At 35.5% G+C, this 16875-nt stretch overlaps 1 protein-coding gene and 1 pseudogene across 1 annotated transcript in view; both read right to left on the minus strand.

Moving 5' to 3' along the window:
- Nucleotides 1–16875, minus strand: part of ACER3 (alkaline ceramidase 3) — a 167349-nt gene that overhangs the window by 101366 nt on the left and 49108 nt on the right. The window lies entirely within an intron of this gene.
- LOC126078913 (protein yippee-like 5) lies at nt 4018–14677 on the minus strand (annotated as a pseudogene).

Below are 16875 nucleotides of genomic sequence, written 5' to 3' on the forward strand. Positions count from 1 at the left end.
GTACTGCTGTGGGAGTGCCACCCTGTCTCTGTGTCCTGGCTCCCTCCTTGCTCTGTGTACATCAGAATCACTGAAGCTCTCGTCCTCCTTCCTGTACTTCCCCTCCTTAGCTCCAGCTCATGTCCTGCTCAACTTGCTTCACTCTGGGTATGTTGATAGTTTCACTGTCTCCTACTGGGAGTTCCATGAGTGTCTTCCTGTGCTCCTCACCCAGGGTTGCTGCTGGCTTTGTCTCAAAATGGCTCTGCTGTGCCGGGCTGTCTGGCATGGCACCTCTACTCTGTATCTCTCTCCATTCGCTGTTGTTCTTCAGTTTCTTTTTGCAGTCGGTGTTTGATCTACTTCTATATACTTTTTTGATGCTCAGGGTTCCAGGGTTGTCATCTGTATCTGCTTCACTTTTTGTTTCTCAGGTCTCTGCTTTAAGAGGGATGGTGTGGTATGTCTGACTAGGCTGCCATCCTGAATCTTATCAGCTGATTTTTGACGAGGATGCCAAATCTATTCAATGGGGAAAGAAGATACTCTTCAATAAATGGTGCCCGGACATCTGGATTTCCATATGCAGAAGTTATAAAGCTGAACCCAACCTTGCACCATATGTGCAAGTTAACTCAAAATGGATCAACAACCTAAGTGTAAGAACTAAAACCATAAAATTCTTAGAAAGAAATACAGGGGAACAGATAGTGATGATGGCTGAACAACACAGTAAATTTAATTAATGTCACTGAATTGTATACATAAAAGAGGCTGAAATGGCAACTGTGTTGTTATATATATTTTTACCATAATAAAATAAGAATGTCCATAGAAGCTTTACTCATAAATGTCCAAAACTAAAAACAACCCAAATATCCATTAACAAGAAAACGGGCAATTAAGTTGTATTATATTCACAAAATAGAATATTACACAGCAGTAAAAAGACTCAACTACTGATACATTATATCAAGCAAAGGAAGCCAGGTGCAAGAATATATATTATTTCATTCTTATAAAGAACATGCTAATTAGTCTACGGCTAGACGAGTCAGGATAGTATTTGTCTTTTGGGGGATGCACGCACTTAGAAGGGGCATGAGGGAATTTCTTGAGATGATAGTAGTTTTCTGTATCTTCATCTGAGTGGTGGTTACATATATAAAATCACATTGAGTTGTACATGCTTAAAATTTGTGCATTTTCCTGTATGTAAAATATACCTCAATTTAAAAAACAAAGAATTTAGAGGAGACCTCTTGCCTGCTGTGTTCCAAGTATACTTTGCCCAACAAAACATTCCCACCTAACTGACTTGCTTTAATATTATTCATAATTTTTTGGAAACATCCATCCAAAGATTCCAGGTCTTTAGTTAATAAAAACAAATACTTCATAGGTAGGGGGAAAGTAAGAATACAAAACAACAATGATAATAATGGATAGGAAATGATATGGCAATTAAATGGAGAATCAAGATATTCTGTTTAACGGTATCCATTAATAAGAGGGGAATGTTTGGACTGCTAGGGAGTTAAAAACACCGGAGCTGGGGTAACAATAAAAGACATGACAATTAACAGAAACGAAACTAGATGTTATAACTTTGTGTACCTGTTTTCTTGGTAAATAATTATTTGTCATTCAATTATTATCTTATTCTGGCTTCAGCTAACTGCTCTGTATATTCTACAGCTAAGGCCCATAGGAACTGGATTAAGAAATACTGTAGCTGACTGCTTTCTGGCTTAGGGAATTCTACTAGGCTACTTCCCTGGCCACCTCCTTAATTGACTACACAGGCTACTTAACCTGCTTCTTTAGTTGATTCTATCCCTCGGTTTTGGCTACTAGGTTGAACATGCTTACTCAAAGGGTAGTTATATGAAAACCACACAGGCATATGCACAAAGACTGGAAAGCATTAACCAAAAAATGAAAATACTGTTTTGGTTGGGTGATAGAATTATGGTGTTTTGTATTATTTCCCCAAATGTTACTATCACATTGTTTTTTCAGCAAACTAGAAAAAAAAAAAATCATTGATGTTTGTCACAGTATCTGGAAAACTGGACTAAATAAGCAATAGGTTTCTAAAGCTTCTTTCCATGGCACATTGATTTTATGTCTGTTTCGTTACTAATATAACCGCTGCAATTTAAAAGGTTTAGTCCAGTATGCAGTATGCTAAAGCATCTACTCAATTTTCCCTTGATAAGAAGTACACTGTTGTTAAGATCATTTAAGATAACTCTGATTTAGTTTGGCAGGGGCAATGACTGACTGCAGGTATGATCACACTAAAATTAACTAAAGCTGCCTAATGCAAATAATTTCTTGCGCTCCTTTTCTTTAGAAAGTGACTTTGTGTCTCTGTGGCATTTCCACTTTAGTAACTTTCTACGTCAGTATTTACGGTGCAATTAATTACTTTTGTGTATGGCCTGTCTAGCCGTAGGCCTGTAACTCCCAACCAGGTGACTGATTGTGGGATGGGGTAATTGTGGCCTACCAAGGGGATTGGTCAGTTTTGCCTTAAAAGACAGCAAATTCCAGGGCAGGGAAGAGGATCCCACAACCACCAAGGAGGCAGAGGCCAGCAAGAGAGACTTAGCAGCAGAGACCCGGCAGCAGGAGACGGTGCACTGCGCTTCTCAGCCCATGGAGAGAGAGCTGAGTGCCTATGGGCAAAGACTGAGGGCCAGGAAGAAGAATGCCTGCAAGCACAGCTGGGGAGAGGCTATCCTGATGGAAGAAGTGTATCCTCAGCATTCCTGAGCCTGAATTGTAACCCGTTACTTCCCTAATAAACACCATAATCCTGAGTGTGGTCTGTGAGTTCTATGTGGCCATTACAATGAATAATCGAACCCAGACAAGAAGAGAGTGCTGTGGGAGAGGCCAATGGTAAAGATGACATGTCCAGTACCTGCCTCATGGGAATCAGCCTTGGACCGATGATCTTGATTCTCTTTTTCCCTTGTGAAGTCAGAGGAGGTCAGACACTGCACCCCAACAAGTCGTTTTAACGATATTGGACTTAGAAAACAATAATAAAAATCTTCAATATATTTTTTTCTGCCTTATTTGTGTTTTCACTATTTTACAATTTATTTTGGTTTTCTTGTTGCCAATTATCTATGCATTCAGATAATTGCAATTTAGATAATTATACAAATACAAATACACTGCACAACAAATAGATTGGTAGAACTACAGATTTTTGTTGTTGTTGTTTATTTATTTACAGATCATCTCCCTGCACCATAACATAAGCTGTATGGGGAAAAGGACTTCATCTTTTTGGCTGGCACATAGTATGTACTCAAAAAATAACTGTAAAGAATGAATAAATGAAAACATTTTTATTTTAAAGAAATAAGATAAACCAGTATTTGTGACTTCAGGAGTAAAGAGAAAAATTAAATCTCATGGAAAAGGTTTCTTCTGGCTTGGTTCTGTATGAGACAATGCACAGTTTTAGTTATTGGTTTATGGCAAAACGAACGTACAGATCTGGGCTCAAGGCTTGGCACCACCATTCAGTAGTTGCATGATCTTGGACATGTTACTCCGTCTCATCTCAAATACTATGTTTATAAAAAGAGGTTAAAAAAAGAGTTCCTCATAGGTTGTCGGTTTGAAATGAGATAATATAGATTAATGTATGTACTACAGACCCTAGTATATAACAAATGCTCTATGAATAAAATTATTGTTGTCTTTTCGAACTCTAACAATTTATAAATAACAAATTTTATGGCCTAATAAAAACTGAGTATCACAGGAAATTGGAAAATTCTGAGTTCTAATATCAAATACTAAACACTAACTCGACATACAGAATTCAGCTTCAAATAGTTTGTCTTTATTTTTCAATTTTCTCTCCAAGTGTTATGACAGAAAGAATATTAAACTTATTTATATTCTCTATCATCTTCTACATACAAACAGAAAGTTTTGCTAATTTTAAAAATGTTTACTTAAAACGAATTTTAGGTTTCTATCATTCCTCCTTCAATTTAGTAATAGTAATTTTACTGAAACCTATCAGAAAAATAATCAGAGAAAACACCTTTGATTCTTCTATTGATCTGTTATGAGCATCTCCTCCTTGCATAAAATTTTTCCATTTCTAATACGATGTAGTAGTAAAACAAAGAAAAAGGCAAAGGAAGGTACAAAAGCATTACATTGAACAGTACCATGTATGGTGATCCAAGCACAATCATGAAAGTAAGAATAAGGTATAGAAGTAACATGAAGAGTAAGTAATTTACTACGAAGGGATTGTTAAGTCAGCAAAAGCATTCCTTCTATACTCACTATCCACTTCTGCCCCTATCTTTACTTCCTTCAAATCTTATCCACTGTTAGATTACTTGGTATACTACCACACAGACTATAAGTGCTCAATAAAAAATTTTTAGTTGAATCTTTTATTTTGAAAACATTTAAAAATTGTCCTTTAATCTGGAACAGTTCCTTCAGACTTTCTTTGTCCTTTATGTCAACATTTTTTGAAGCATACAGGACAGGTGTTTCATAGAACGCCCCGCAATTTGAGTTTTTATGATTATTCTCTCATGATTTGATTGAGGTTATTCATTTCTGGCAGTAATAATGCATAAACGATGTTTCCTTTTCAGGGGTCATGCCAGGCCACACCTGATGTCAGTTTGTACGATTAGTGATGTTAACTTTGACTACCTGATGAAGATGGTATCGGCCAGATTTCTCCACTGTAACTGTTTTCCCTTTGAAATTAATGAGCAATCTGTGGGGGGTTGCTTTGAGGCTGTGTAATTCTCATGTTCCCCAAACCCTTTGATTAGTTTCATAGTTTTAGCATTCATCCATGACTCTTGCCTGAATCAATTTTTACTGTGATGATTGCAAAATGGTGATTAAAAAAAAGGTAACAAAAAACCTATCATTCTGTTTACATTTATTAGCAGGCATTCTACTGTTTTAAAAAAAGCTTCCTCTTCTCATCCCATTTATTTGTTTTTTAGTATCAATATGAACTCGTGGATTCTTTTTTTTTTTTTTTTTTTTTTTTGGCTTTTCTTGTCTTTTCATGTAATTCCTTTAGTGACTGACTTATTTCACTCGGCATAATGTCTTCCACCTTCACCCATACCATAGCATGTATCAAGACTACATTTCTCCTACTGGCTGACTAGCATTTCATTGTAGGCATGTGCCAAATTTTGTTTACCCACTCATCTGTTGATGAGCATTTAGGTTGTTTCCACCTTTTAGCTATTGTGAACAGTGCTGCAGTGAACACTGGTGTATCAGTCTCTGTCTGAGTCTCTGCTTTCAAGTCTTTTGGGTATATACCTAGGAATGGAATTGCTGAGTCATATGGTAGTTCTATTTTTAGTTTTTTGAGGAACTGCCACTGCCACAGTTTTCAGCAATGACTGTACCATTTTGTATTTTCACCAGCAATGGATGAAGGTTCCAATTTCCCGAAATCCTTGCCAACATTTGTTATTTTCTGTTTTTGTTTTTATCTTAGCCATCCTAGTGTGAGTGAAATGGTATCTCATTGTGGTTTTGATTTGCATCTCTCTGATGGCAAATGATGTTGAATATTTTTTCATGTGTTTGGTGGCCGTCTGAATGTCCTGTTTAGTGAAATGTCTTTTCAAGTCTTTTGCCCATTTTATGACTGGGTTATTTGTCTTTTTGTTAAGTTGTCAAAGTTTTATATATATACTGGTTATTAGCTTCTTGTAAGATATATGGCTTTAAAAGATATTCTCCTAGTCAGTAGCTTGTCTTTCCACTTTTTTGGTAAAGTCTTTTTTTTTTTTTTAATATCCAACTATCACTTTATTTATATTACTATACTTAAGTTATATGGAAAAAAACAACCAAGCAGTTCTGCCCCATTTCAGGAAAACTTTCAATCAACACCAATTTTGTGGCAACAAATAACTAGGAATGGTGACATCTTTGGGTCAAGACTGACAAAGAAGAATGGGCTCTGGTGCTACTGTTTATCTCCAACAAGAATATGGCACAATGGCCAGCACAAGCCATGTTAACACTGGACCTTTAGTGCTGGTCACAAATTTGGATCTCTTCTCTGAAGCTATCAAATCAGGTGAAATAACTGGGTTTTACAAAAGGTTTTAAAATGAAGCCCAAATAAGTTTAAAAACCATGCTCTTGACATATTTTCCTTTCAAAATTTACATAAAACACACTGTTTTTCCCTCTAATAGCCCAGATTTTTTTCCTCACTAAGCCCATTATGTAGCTGCAGATGGACTATTCCACCTCAAGATGTAAACACAGGGAAAAAAAAATTAACGGCATCTGCATAATATTCTCTCCACAGACTGCTGTTGGACAAAAAATTAAAAAAAAAAAAAAAAAAGAAGAAAGGTTCCATCTTGGATTCTGACAACCTCTTGTTCTTCAGTTCATGAATCTGACTGTGATGCTAAGGTGACAGTGTATGAAAGCAGATTTTTGTTTTCAGTGAAGGAGACCTGGGAAAAGATGGTATTTATCTCTTTCTTCAAGAGTTATCTGATGGTACATGCTCCTCAAAGCCCTCGCTCTCTCTAACTAGAGCATGTTCCAGAATCACACGGCCTTCCTTATAACACTGGCTGTCTTCAGTGGGAAACTCATAGATCCATTCCAGTTTGCTACTGCAGTTTTTGCAGCTCACGTCTCAAACCATGTGGCAGCCAATGAGCATGACCCGGTCTTGAACTTCACTGTATTGCAGGTTAACTACCTTGTTAAAAGAAATGCTCGGCCAGTGGCACCTGTGAAACGAGTGGAGATGAGTTCTGAGTGGTTGGTCAGGATTGTATTGCAGTTTGCACAAGAAAACAGACGGGTACCACCGATACGGTCAAGGAAAGTTCTGCCCATTTTTATAGCTGATGTTCTAAAAACTCTGAGCGGCTCTGCGATTTGTGGGTCCCTGCGGCTCTGCTCTCCTCAGCAGTGATGACACCTTGGTAAAGTCTTTGATGAACAAATTTTTAATTTTTATGAGGTCCATTTATATAGTCTTTTGCTGTTTGCACTTTCGTTGTTATATTTTATTGTTATAATCCATTGCTAAAAGCTAGGCCTGACATCACCGGCCCTCATTTTCTTCTAAGAATTTCATGGTTTTAGCTTGCACATTTAGGACCTTTATCTCTTTTTAATTTGTTTTTGTGTATGGTGTGAGGCATGGTCCCTGTTTCATTTTTCTGCATATGGAAATCTGGTTTTCCCAACACCATTTGTAAAAGAGACTCTTCTTTCTCCATCAAATGGACTTAGCACCCTTGTCAAAAATCAGTTGACCATAGATGTGTGCGGTTTATTTCTGTACTCTCAATTCTATTCCATTCATCTACGTGTCTATTGTTACACCAGTACAAGGCTGTATTAATATGTTTTAAAATCAGGAAGTATGAGTACTCCTGCTTTGTTCTTCATTTTCAACATTGCTTTACCTATTCGGGGCCTCTTGCCTTTCCATATAAAGTTGAGGATTGGTTTTTCCATTTCTGTAAAGCAGACTGTTGGAATTCCGACTGGGAACATGTTGAATCTATAGATCACTTTGGGTAGTATTGACATCTTAACAATATTAAGCCTTACAATCCATGACTATAGAACATCTTGCCATTTATTTAAGTCTTCTTTAATCTCTTTCAGCAGTGTTTCATAATTTTCCTTGTATAAGTCCTTCATGTCCCTGGTTAGATTTATTCCTAGTTATTTTCTTCTCTTAAATGCCTAATTTCTTTCAGATTTCTCATTGCTGGTGTATAGAAACCCAACTGATTTTTGTTTGCTGACCTTGTATCCTGCAACTTTGCTAAATTCCTCTATTAGCGCTAGACGTTTTCTTGCAGACTCCGGAATTTTCTATATATACGATCATATCATCTGCAAACAAAAATAATTTTACTTCTTTTCAATCTGGGAACTTTTGTTTCTTTAAGTATAATGTTGGCTTTTCACATATGGTCTGAATCATACCGAGGAATTTCCCTTCTATTCCAATCTCCTTTAGCATTTTCATCAAGAAAGGGTGTTGGATTTTATCAAATGCTGTTTCTGCATTCATAGAGATGATCATGTGGTTCTTTTTCTTTGTTCCACTGATGTGGTTGTGTTATGTCAACGGATTTCCTAAAGCTGAACCGTCCCCGCATTCCTGGAATAAATCCCTCTTGGTCATGGTGTATGACTCTTTTATTATGCTGCTGGATTCTGATCACTAGTAATTTTTTTTTTTTTTGAGGGTTTTTGCATATATATTCACAAGAGATACTGACCCGTAGTTTTCTTGTGATGTCTTTGTCTGGTTTTGGTATCAGGGTTACGTTTGCTTCACAGAAGGAATAGGGAGTATTCTTTCCTTCTCTACCTTTTGGAAGAATTTAAACAGTACTTGCATCAATTCTTCTGTTTAGTAGAATTCCCCAGTGAAGCCATCTAGTCTATGACTTTTTTTCTTGGAAGGTTTTTGATCACTGATTAGATCTCTTCATTTGTTATGGGTCTGTTCAGAGTTTCTATTTCCTCTTGAGTCAGTCTGGGTAGGTTGTGGGCTTCTAAGAAAGTCCGCTTCATCTAGGTTATCCAGTTTGTTGCTGTACAGTTGTTCATAATATTCTGCCATAATTCTCTTTATTTCTATTGGGTAGGTTATAACGTCCTCTTTTAATTATTTTGGTTATTTGCATCTTCTCTTTTTTTCTTTGTCAGTCTAGCTAAAGGTTTATCAATTTTATTGATCTTTTCAAAGAATCAACTTTTGGTTCTATTGATTCTGTTTTCTATTTTATTTATTTACGCTCTCATCTTTGTTAGTTCCTTTCTTCTGGTAGGTTTAGGCTTAGTTTACTCTTCTCTTTTTAATTCCTGGAGTTGTTGAGTTAGGCTGTGATTTGAGATATTTCTTCTTTTTTCATGTAGACATTTATTGCTACAAATTTCCCTCTGAGTACTGCCTTCACTGCATTCCATAAGTTTTGGTATGTTGTGCTTTCATTTTCATTTGACTCTAAGAAATTTGTGGTTTCTCTTTTGAACAAACTAATGGTGGTTTTTAATAGTGTGTTTGTTTAATTTTTTTGTTTGTTTAATTTCTATATGTTTGTGTATTTTCCAGGTTTTTCTTACCTGTTATTAATTTCTAGTTTCATTCCATTGTGATCAGATAAAATACCTTGTATGATTTCAATTTTTTAAACTTTATCAAGACTTCCTTTGTGATCTAACATATGGTATATGCTGGAGAATAGTCCTCTGCACTGGAGTAGAATATACATTGTCCTATTGTTGAGTGGAGTGTTTTATATCTGTCTGTTAAGTCTTTTTTTTTGTTGTTAAGTCTAGTTGGTTTATAATGTATTCAGGTCTTCTGTTTCCTTGCCAATTTTCTTTCTAAACGTTCTATCCAATATTGAAGTCTCCAACTATTATTGCAGCATATCTATTTCTCCCTTCAAGCCTATCAGTGTTTTCTTTACATACTGAGGTGCTCCGATGTTGAGCGCATATATATTTATGATTGTTAAATGTTCCTGATTAATTGACCCTTTATCACTATATAATGTCTATTGTTATCTCTTATAACAGATTTTGCCTTAAAGTCTACTTTTTCTGATATTAAGATTGCCAACCAGCTCTTTTGGTTATTATTTGCATGGAATTTTTTTTTTTTTTTAACATTCTTTCACTTTCAACCTATTTGTGTCCTTGGGTCTACAGTGTGTCTCTTGTCAACAGCATATAGTTAGATTATGGCTCTTCCTCATCCATCCTGTCACTCTCTACCTTTTGATTGGAGCATTTAGTCCATTCACGTTCAGTGTAATTACTGATTTAAAAAAACTGACTTACTTCTGCCACTTTGTTATTTGTTTTTTTGTGTCTTAAGCTTTCTTTCTTTGTCTTTGCCCTTTACTACTGTCTGCTTTTATGTTTTGTTGGTTCGTAGTAAGCCACTTTGGCTCCATTCTCCTTTCCTTTTGTGTATGTTTTTAAAAGATATTTTCTTAGTGTTTACCATGAATGTTACATTTAAAAGCTTTTTTTATTTATAACATTCTAATGTATAGATTCTTCTTTGATACCATGTCATTTTTCATTTTAAAACTCAAAATGTCCCAGGTTTGGCCAACCTGACTTCTGTGTGATTTTCACACTATCCCCTCATTTGTGTGTGTGTGTGTGTGTGTGTGGCATAGCAGGATGTTCCAGACTCATCGTTTCCGTGCCTCAGCCCAGGAACTAGCCATTTCTCCAAAAAGCCTTGGTCCCTTTGAGTGAAGAAAAATTTTTAGAAACTAAGCCCAGCGAACAAAGTATGTTCAATGCTACTTGTGAGTCACTGCTCCCAGGCCTTTACAGAGGATACAGCATTTTAAACAGATTTTTATAAAAATCATAATAATACTGCTAATTCCCATGCCATTCACAGGGTTCCTCCTTGCCTTCCCCCATTCCAAATTTGGATCATCCTTCTTCCACAGTGAGAACCCTAGCTCCCAATAATATCAACATATTTCTTCATTTGCTCAATCCTAAAATACACACAAAAAAAGCTTCAGAATTTCTATACCATGCCATTACCAGTAATAAACATACTAACTAAGGTTCAAGATTTATTTGCATTTCCTTTTGTCTTCAGATCAGGGGTATGTATTAAGGGTACTATGTCAAAAGTTACTTGGGTTAGTTCTTTTGCTTTTATCCTGTGTGGTTATGTTCTCCATTTGATATACAGTACAAATCACTTGTTCTTCAATTTCCCCTACCTCTGTCCTGGTTGATCTAATTTTATTTTTTGAATATGTGAAATAGTAACATAGTTCGAAAAGTGAGAACACCACAAAATGATATTCAGAGAAGTGCCATTCCTTACTCTATACTTTCTACCCCATCAACCCACCCCCTGCAGTAACTAATTTCAGCTTCAGTTCATCCTAAGTTTCTTTTTGAAAAAATAGCAGATGTATGTACATTTTCTTATTTCCTGTTTTTTCCTAACAAAAAAGGCTGTATACTATATATATAATTTTATATTCTGCCTCTTTTATTTAATAATATATTCTAGAAATCATTCCAGATCAGATCAGAGATGCTCCTCATTCTTTCTATGGCTACCCAGTACTCACTGTGTGAATTTACCAGTTGATTCAGCCAATTTCCTATGTGCGGGCTTTTAGCTTGTTTACATTATTTTGTAATTATAAATAATCCTGCGATAAACAAACCTGTAGACCTTTAACTTTGAATTGTTGAAATATCGTCACAGAAGATTCTTAAAAGCGAGATTGCTGGGCTGGAGGGTACACGCACACATGGTTTTGTTACCAGTTGCTGCTGGGTCAGCCCTGACTCGTGGCGACCCCGTGTGGGTCAGAGTAGGACGGTGCTCGCTCCATAGGGTTTTCAGTGGCTGATTCTTCAGAAATAGATCACCAGGCCTTTCTTCCTAAGCGCTACTGAGTGGACTTGAATTGCCATTGTTTCCATCAGTAGCCGAGTCATTAACGAATTGCGCCATTTAGGTACTTCATTCAGAAATTAAGGTCTCTCATATCCAATGACTAATCTAATCATGGCAGAATCTGACGTGATAGCTTACAGTTCTGTGGTACTTAGAGGTCCTTTCTACTTATGTATAAATATTATCTATCTTGACCTAAAACAAATGCAAATGTGATTAGTTTAGAGCTAACAAACTAGAATCCACTTTCACTGCTATTTTTTTCTTTTATTATGATGATGCAGGAACATGGCAGAAGTGATTTCCCTATGTTAGGCTCTAATAAAGCTCATTCATCCATCCATCCACTATTTACTGAGGACCACTATACGCCAGACAGAGAGCACTAGGACACAATCCCTGCTGCACAGAGAGGTAAAGGAGATTGGTGGAAAGAAATATGTAAAACAATGTGGAAGCTGAGTTATATATTTTGTTCACTGTTATAGTCTAAGCGCCTAAAACAACACATAATGGTATTCACAGATGTTCAATAAACATTTTTTAAATGGTTAAATTCACACTTATACTTTTCCTTTAGTCAGTCTCATTTGTACCTATATCCAAAACTGCTCATAACTTTCCACCCCAAACCTAGGAAAGGAATAGTGGAAGATGAGGGCGGAAAGGTAGACTGGGCCCATATCATGATGGAAAGTGCCAATGAATTTCCTGAAAGCGGTAGGCAACCACTGAGGGACTTTAATCAGGAGCAATATAACTGCATTTCCTTTTTAAAAGTTCAGTTTGGCAGCAGTGAGAAGGAATTATCAGAGAACAGCAGTCAGTGATACTGCCTTAGTTTTATATGATAGAATTTACAGAACACTTTCATGTGTACTATCTTATTTCAACTTCATACAAGTTTTATGAAATAATATTCTGTCTTATAAATGATACTAGCCCTGGTTGTGCAGTGGTTAAGTGCTCAGCCGTTAACCAAAATGTCGGTGGTTTGAACCCACCAGCTGCTCTGTGGGTGAAAAATGTGGCAGTCTGCTTCTGTAAAGATTACAGACTTGGAAACCCTAAGGTACAGTTCTACTCTGTCCTATAGGGTCTCTATGAGTCAGAAAAGACTCGACAGCAATGGGGTTTTTTTAAGTAGATGATATTATCTACATTTTATAGGGGAAGGGTTCCATGAGGTTAAATGGCTTGCCCAGGGTTGCACTGGAAAAACAGAAAAATATTCCCTATCACCTGATTGACAGAGTTCATGTTCCTCCATCATGTGGTGTTTTTCTACCTTTTTACCCCACTTCCTGCCATTCATTCCCTTAAACATTCACTCAGTAAATCAGCAAAGTACTCTTTTGAGTCAGGAACTGTGTTAAATCCCACGGATTAAATGATAATCAAAACAAACAGTACCTGACCTCATGTAGCTTGATTTGATAACGAAGAAACATTAATTAAATTATAAATGTCCTATTGGATAAAGAAAATCAAGCTATATGTTCTTGACAAGAGACTCCTAAAAATAAAGTGAAGCAGAAAGGATAAATGTGAAAAAAAAAAAAAAAACACCACCCAAACCCATTGCCATCAAGTTGATTTCGACTCATACTGACCCTATAGGACAGAGGAGAACTGCCCCATACGATTTCCAAGGAGCGCCTGGTGGATTCGAACTGCTAACCTTTTGGTTAAGAGCCACAGCTCTTAACCATTATGCCACCAGAGTTTACACGCACACACACACACACACACATAATATATACGTATATGTGATGTACATATACAGGTAGTCCCCGACTTACTGAGTTACAATGAACCACACTTATGACCATCCTTTTTTTTTTTTTGGTACATCTATTTTTTTTTTAATCATTAGTAATATGTACTACATACAATGTTGCAGCATGTAATTTGCTGATGTTATCATTCTCAGATGTAATGTTTCCAACCCCCAAAGACAAGTAGAGATGGAATTTATAAAGATACTGACAATAAAACCCCCAAAAAAACCCAAACCCATTGCCATTGAGTCGATTCCAACTAATAGTGACCCTATAGGACAGAGTAGAACTGCCCCATAGGGTTTCCTAGGAGCACCTCGTGGATTCAAACTGCTGACCTTATGGTTAGCAGCCATAGCTCTTAACCTCTATACCACCAGGGTTTCCATACTGACAATAAAAGGCAATAATAATGAAAACTAAAAAAAAAATGAAGTATTCAACTTATGTCAGAACCAGTTTACAATGGGGTAGTTGTCTGAATGGAACCGTATTTAAGTTGAGGACTACCTGTGTATACGTGGCAAATACTAATCAAAAGAAAGGTGATGTACCCATATTAACATAAGACAAAATAGTCTTTAAGAAAAAAAAACATTTTAATAATGATTTGGGCCTTAAGTCAGGAATAACGATGGTCAGCACATGATGTCAAAGGAAAATCTCATCAAGAATATAGCAATTATACACCTATATATATCTAATAGGAGCCCTGGTAGCACAGTTAAGTGGCTAGTAACCGAACGGTCGGCAGATCAAACCCACCAGCCGCTCTGTGACTGAAAGATATGGCAGTCTGGTTCCATAAAGATTACAGCCTTGGAAACCCTGTGGGGTGGTTCTCCTCTGTCATACATGGTAGCTATGAGTTGGCATCGACTTGACAGCAATGGGTTTGGTTTGGGTTTTTTGATACATCTAATAACACAGCTACAAAACACAGCAAAAACTGACATTGACAGGTAGAAACTGAAGAATCCACAATTGCAGTGGTGAATTTAACATAATAAACTAAGGCGATAAGATTAAGAATATAGAAAATTTGAACAACATAATTTATAAGCTTAATCTTATTATATACTTATATAACTCTGAAACCAACAACAAGAAAAACACATTTTTGCAACCACACACAGGATATTCACAAAAATCGTCCAAGTATTCGGCCTCAAGTAAAACTCATCAAATATCAAAACATCTGTATCATTCAGACTACATTCTCTCACTACAGTGCAATTACATTGAATGGTAATAAAAATATCACATAGTAAAACTTATGGGACATGGTCAAGGTGTCACACAAAATTTAAATGTTTGTACTAAAAATGAAAATTAGTAAATATTCAACTCAAGAAGTCAGAACAAGAGAGTAAACAAAGAAAGTAGAGTAGAAATAACTAAAGCATGAACATAAACAAATAAAATAGAAAACAAAGATTCACAACAAAGAAAATAAATGAAATCAGAAGTTGCTTCTTTAGAAAGCCTAGTAAAATAGCCAAATCTCTAGCAAGGTGGGGCAAGGAAAAAGGAGAGAAAACACAAACAAAATTAGGAATGTTGAAAGGTTATAGCAACAGATTAAAAAGAAACATCAGGAAAAAAATAGGAGAAAACTATGAACAACTTTATGACAAATCTGAAAGCTTAGATGAGGTAGATAAAACTAACTCAAGAAGAAAGAGAATACTGAATAGGTCCATAACTATTAAAGAAATTGATCGGTAGTTTAAATCAACAAAAACAGAAAGAGAGAACCCTTAGTTTAAACAGTTTTATAAGCAATTTTACCAAATATTCAAACAACATACTGTCTGAGAAAATAAGAGAATACTTCTCAGCATTTTTCATGGACCTATGAAAACAGTAAGAGGAAAATTACAGGTCAACATTCCTAATGTACCCAGATGCCTAAATAAAGTTCCCCCAAACAAACCTAACAGTAGAAATATTCTATATCTTAATCTGGATGGTGGTCGCCCATGTAAAAATTTTTCAATCTATATACACTTAAGAGTTTTATACTTCTCTGTATTTTTGTTTTACCACAACTAAAAAGAAAAAAATTTAAAACCTACACAAACCCAGCTGTGTATTTTTAAAGAATACATAATGACCAAGTCAGATTTATCTCAGGATTGCAAGAACAGCTTACCATTAGAAAATTTATTGACCTAATTAACCATATTTTCAATTTTTTTTTTGTTTTCAATTTAAAGGAGAAGAAGAGACACATGATCATCTAACTAAGCCCAGAAAAAACAAAAGGTCTGAAAATTTCAACAAGTTTTCATGAGACAAATTGTTTAAAATCTCTGAATGGAAAAAAAAGAGAACTCCTTAATCTGATAAGAGGTATCTTTAAAATGGTATAGCTAACATCATAATGATAAAACTTACTACAGTTACCTTTAGAATCAGGATAACATAGGGATGCCAACTGTTGGCACCTTCTATTAAACACTATACTAGAAGTTTTACAGCACAGTTAGGCAATTTAAACAAATAAACAAAAAATTAATTTATTGAGAAGAAAGGATCAAATCTGTCATTTTACCCAGATACTATCAAAGTCTATATATATTAAAAATTATCCAAGAGAATTTATGGTCAAAACTATTAGACTAAAAAAATTTCAGAAAGTTTCTGAAAACAAGTTTAATAAACAAAACAATTATAATTATATATCAGTGACTGTTAACTAGAAAATGTAATTTTTAGAATATCATTTACAACACAATCAAAATGAATTATGAGCTATGAATAAACACAGCAAAAGATGTGCAAAGACTTAATGGAGAAAATTATAAAACTTTTATTGAAAGACATAAAAGAAGACCAAATAAATTGAAGAGTTTACATTGTTCTTAAATGGGGGGAGTCGTTATCTCCTGAATTTCTCTATAACTTTTACATAATTTCAATCAAAATTCCATAAGGCTTTTTTTTTGGGGGGGGGGTGGGAATTAGTACTTGATAAACCGATCCTCAAATTGATATGGAAGGGCAAATAACTAAAAACAACCATGACAATTTTGAAGAAAAATAAAGAGCAGGAGAACTTGATGTACCAGGTATTTTTAAAAAGCTACAGCAATTAAAGCGGCGCTGTCTTGGTGAAGGTAACGACGAATGGACCTACACTGCTGGTTGAAGAGTAAATTAGTAGCTATTTTGCAGAGAAGTTTGGTTATATCTAGTAAAGTCAAAGATGCATGCATACATCTATGACTCAGTAATTCTACTTTCAGGCATAAACCCTAGAGAAATGCACACATGAGCACAAGGAGATATGTACAAATGTTCGTTTCATCATTATTTGTAAGTCTGAAAACTTGGGAAAATGTCTATGAAGAGAATGAATAAATTGTGGTATATTCACACAATGGAATACTACATAGCGATAAATATGAATTAGAACTACATGTATTGATATAGTTCAATCTCCATTCTAAAATATAATGTTGGGGCTGGGGGTTGGAATAAGTTGCAGAAGGTTAGATATAGTATGGTATGCTTTATAAAGAGTTTAAAATATACAAAACTATACTATATATACTTTTTAAGGACACATATACATAGTATAAATATAGGAATATGCGAAAAAGTGATAAA

This window comes from Elephas maximus, chromosome 7, assembly GCF_024166365.1.
Source record: "Elephas maximus indicus isolate mEleMax1 chromosome 7, mEleMax1 primary haplotype, whole genome shotgun sequence".
NCBI classification, from domain to species: domain Eukaryota; kingdom Metazoa; phylum Chordata; class Mammalia; order Proboscidea; family Elephantidae; genus Elephas; species Elephas maximus.